Source organism: Prionailurus viverrinus, chromosome B1 (assembly GCF_022837055.1).
Source record: "Prionailurus viverrinus isolate Anna chromosome B1, UM_Priviv_1.0, whole genome shotgun sequence".
Lineage (NCBI taxonomy): Eukaryota > Metazoa > Chordata > Mammalia > Carnivora > Felidae > Prionailurus > Prionailurus viverrinus.
In genome coordinates this window covers 60,960,290-60,965,028 of record NC_062564.1, presented here as the reverse complement: position 1 = coordinate 60,965,028, position 4,739 = coordinate 60,960,290, and the positions used below count along the sequence as shown (strand labels likewise).

Genomic DNA, 4,739 nt, shown 5'->3' with positions numbered 1-4,739 from the left:
GAACTCTATTTTTTGAGGTTGTTAAAATATATATAATACATAATAAATTATATATATATATTATTCTGGTGATATCTTTAAAAATACAACAAAATTATTATAAATAATAACAATAGTAATTTTGTTGTAGTATTTTTAAAGAACATAGTATATATGGACACACACACATATATAGGTAAATTTGTATAGATAAATATAAAAATAAGAAATGACGTGTTTTCTTGAAACTCATAGTTTTATTTAAAAATTTTAACAATTACCTTTTTTATTATATTGAGAATGGTTTTCAATTTTCACAATTTTTGCTATATTTCTGTTTCATTGATGGATTAAATATATGTAATGATCTTCATTTGTGTTGATTTCTTAGACTTTTTGTATTTTACTCCAATGTGAATGGTTTTACTGTGCAGTATGATGTAGTGATGATTTAAATTCATATATAATTATTAATTTTTTCCTTATTTATACTTATAAAGGATTTCAGATTATACTAAAATTACATACAAAATATTTATTGTGTTTCTCAAAAATATTATCTTGCGGCGCCTGGGTGGCTCAGCTGGCTAGGCATCTGAGTTCAGCTCAGATCATGACCTCTGAGTCCATGAGTTTGAGCCCAGCATTGGGCTCTGTGATGTCAGTTCAGAGCCTGGAGTCTGCTTCGAATTTGTATTTCCCTCTCTCTCTGCCCCTACCCTGCTCACACTTTGTCCCTGTCTCTGTCTCTCTGTCTGTCTCTCTCTAAGTATAAATAAACATTAAAAAATATGATCTCTGTGGCAAACTAAGTCCACTTCATAACAGCTATGTAACTTTTTGTCACTACTTTTTTTTTTTGCCTCAGTTTCCCAATCTGCGCAATTGAGATAACAGTACCATAAAAAACACTTAGAAGAACCTCTAGCGTTTAATAGACACCCAATAAGTGTAACCATTTTACTATAAAATGAGAAAAATAAAGCAATCCATTTACATTTATATCTCTATTCTGTGACCGAGACTACACTATAGAATAAAGAAAGTCAAATACCAAAAAAAAAAAAAAAAAACCCACAAAGTGTTCAGTAATACACTCTCTGATGATGTCTTCATTTGACAAGGGTACCATTTTGAATGAAACTAGTCAATGTAGGTTATATGAAAACAACCTGGCTTGTATTTAAGTATAATAACATTAATAGTTAATGTTTATTAGTAGCTGATATTTACTGAGTGTTTCCTGTGTGCCAGTAACTTGTCTAAGGAATTTATATATATTACCTTATTTATATATAATTATAAATACTTTGGGGATACTTTTATCTTCATTTTTCAGATGAGGCAATTGAATAATGGAAATTTTAAGGAACTTCCCCGGCCTCATTCTGATAGGAGATAAATGTCCAAACAAATACTTAGTCAATTTGAATCAAGAGCTAATTCAAGAGCTGATTCAGTTCCTCTACTCTGGTCCCTCCTTGTACCTAGTGACTAATATAGTTGTGAGGATATCACTTTCTGTTACATTATAAAATTTTAGGACAGGTGTTCCTATAGCAAAAGAACCATAACTAGAGGCCATATTAATGTTGATAAGGCCTTCACAAAATCGTGAATTTGTAAGTGCAAAATTCTAAAATAATGAGATTGTTTAGAGATTTTAGAGCAATGAGTTAATAATATTTTGTAATACACAATCTAAACACGTAAATGGATGTTGTGATTCTTCTTTTTAAATTTATTTATTTTGAAAGAGAGAGAGAAAAAAAAAGAGCAAGTGGGAGATAGGCAGAGGGAGAGAGAGAGACAGAGAGAGAGAGAGAGAGAGAATCCCAAGCAGGCTCTGCACTGTCCCAATGTGGGGCTTGAACTCATGAACCGTGAGAGCATGACCTGAGCTGAAATCAAGAGTTGGATGCTTAACCTACTGAGCCACCCAAGTGCCTCTGAATATTGTGATTCTTAAAAAATGAATTAGCATATAATGCATTTTTTCAAGTAATGCTATCATACCTCAAGCCATTTTGAAAATTCCATATTTGATATTGCATCACAGACACTTTCCCACTTCATTCTCTGTGTCAATACATCAGACTTAAATCTGAATAACATTTTCACATACACATGCATATACACAAGCACACACACTTGCCTGCAGATTTGCTGGGTTTGGCAAGTCAGATGAAAGTGGTTCTAGACAACATGAACTAGACATACTTTTCCTTATTTCTCTAGTTAGTAGAGCTAAAAATCCTAGAAACTATATATATATATATATATATATATAGAATAAATATAAGAAGGTTCTAAAATGTGGAGAGAAGGAGGCAGGCTGTTAGAAACTGTGATAACCAAGGAATGACACAGCAGTGACTTTCCTGAGTTTCCTTTTTTGCCTTATGTATCCCAGACTTGATGATGAAGTCAGTAACATGGAAATGTCAATGGTCATAAGCCAAAATACCCATGAAAAACCTACTTTTTCTAGCTCAATGACCAGGAAAGTGATGGCCAAACAAGTTATAAAACTTTCAGGCAGCGACCATCCTACTTCAGACAAATACCAAAGAAAAATATTGTGGTGCTACTCCTACCCCCATCAGCAAAGACTGAGTGAGGAGACTAGACTTCCATCCTCACCAGGCTATTATAAGAAACTCCTAACCACCTACTCTCTGGTAGAGTGGTGTCAGAGAAGGCTAAATGCAATGGGAATTCAGGACGTTTACCCCTACTTGGAAGTAATATGCTCCTCTCTTCTGGTGCCAGTGGCGAATATGTGGAGAACCTAGTCTTTACCACCATTGGATAGCAACAAAACATCCCTTCTCCCCATTGGGGTGTCAGAGGAGGCTCTGAGGAGATTCAGGACTCTTACCTGCTCCCTATCATCACAGTGGAGGCCACATGGAGAACAGAAATGATGCATTCCTCTTCCTTTCAGTCAAGATGATGTCAGTGGATATCTAGTTCAAAGCCTGAAATTCCAGCAGTAATGAGGTATCCTCTCTCCCCCTGTGGTATCAAAGAAGATTGAAAGAAGCATCTGGACTCTCACCTCCACCTGTCAATAAAAAACAGTGCTTCTTTTCCCTCTCTGGAACACTATCCTAGGAGAATTGCTAAAACAGATTTTAATAAGACCCAAGTTTTCAACCATAATGCCCAAAATATCCAGAAAACGAGAGAATCACTCATCAAACTATAAACCAGGAAAGTCTCTATTTGAATGAGAAAGAATGATCAATAGATCCCAATTTTGAAATAACTCAGAAGTCAGAATTATCAGAAAAGGATTTTAAACCAGCTATCATATCAAATGCTTCAATGTGCAATTATAATCATTTTGAAATAAATATAAAACAGAAAGTCTCAGGAAAGAAATTGAAGATAGAAGAAGCAATTTTAGAACTAAAAAATACTGTAATCAAATAAAAATCTCGACGGATAGGTTCAATAGCAAAATGAAGAAGGCAGGGAAAAAAATCTGTAAACTTTAAGAAGAACAGTAGAAATTAACCAACTCGGCGCTTGTTTTGGCAGTACATATACTAAAATTTGAATGATACAGACAAGATTAGCATGACCCCTGCACAAGGATGACACACCAACTCATGAAGCATTCCATATTTTTATGTAGAGACAAACATGGTTGGACCGAAGAACAAAAGGACCACAGTGGTGTGGGCTGACAGGGTGGAAACAGCTTTGGATGAACCACCTAAGGAATGTTTCCAAAGAGTAAAAAGGATGAAGATGTAGGAGATGAAGAGTATGAAGGAGGAACCAACACAGATAAACCCACTGTTAACAGTGACCATGAACTGCAATCTGTGGGTATCTGTACGGCCAGTCTGAGGAGCCAAGGAAGGTCACAGTAAAAGCTGTCCAATACATTTGGACCACAGAAGGGTAAAATAACAATAAATGCTAGTTGGAACAGTGAGTGACTGACACCAAGAGCCCAGGCAGCAGCCAGAAACAAAATGCACATTCGTAGGCTCATGATGGTCAAGTAGTGGAGAGGCTTACAAATGGCAACATATCTGTCAAAGGCCATAGTGACGAGAAGCACCATCTCCACACCACCAATGACGTGGATGAAGATTTGGACAATGCAGCCTCCAAAGGAGATGGCTTTGTGCTTTCTGAAAAGGTCATAAATCATCTTGGGTGAAGCATCTTGGCAGAGCAGGCTCCTAAGTCAATGAAAAAGAGACGAGCCAGTAAGAAGTACTTAGGTGAATGTAAGTGAGGATCAATGGTCGCATAAAACACAATGAGGATGTTTCCTGTCATGCTTGCCATATAGAGCACAGAGGAGAACACCAGGAGGAGAAGCTGGATCTCCCATGAATGAGTGAGTCCCAGAAATATAAACTCAGATGCAATCAAGTGATTCCCTTCCTCCATTGATCCAGCCAACTGGGCTGCCACTGAAATGATAAGAACTAAGAAAATGAGGAGAAGATGTGATTATAGAGATGATAATATGTCATAGAATTACCAATATTTCAATATTATTATTATGAATGAAAGATATATAGTTATCTACATCTTCACACATATAAAAAAAAGAAACAAAAATCAATACACTATGATCACATGTGTGAGTTAAGTCATAATTTAAACTTATCCCCAATACTCTGCAATGTTCTGTTCGTGAATTAACATATTAGCCATGAACATGGACACATGAGTATCTATGACATTCATCACCTCTGAGGGGTACCTGAGTGGCTCAGTCGGTTGAGCAT

The 4,739-nt window shown here is 36.0% G+C and overlaps 1 non-coding gene and 1 pseudogene across 1 annotated transcript; one reads left to right on the top strand and one right to left on the bottom strand.

Moving 5' to 3' along the window:
* Positions 1-3,509: 3,509 nt before the first annotated feature.
* Positions 3,510-3,616, top strand: LOC125164990 (U6 spliceosomal RNA). Its single transcript, XR_007151899.1, has one exon. It is a non-coding gene; the product is annotated as a U6 spliceosomal RNA (small nuclear RNA).
* LOC125164762 (olfactory receptor 4F3/4F16/4F29-like) lies at positions 3,615-4,395 on the bottom strand (annotated as a pseudogene).
* Between the last annotated feature and the right edge of the window lie 344 nt (positions 4,396-4,739).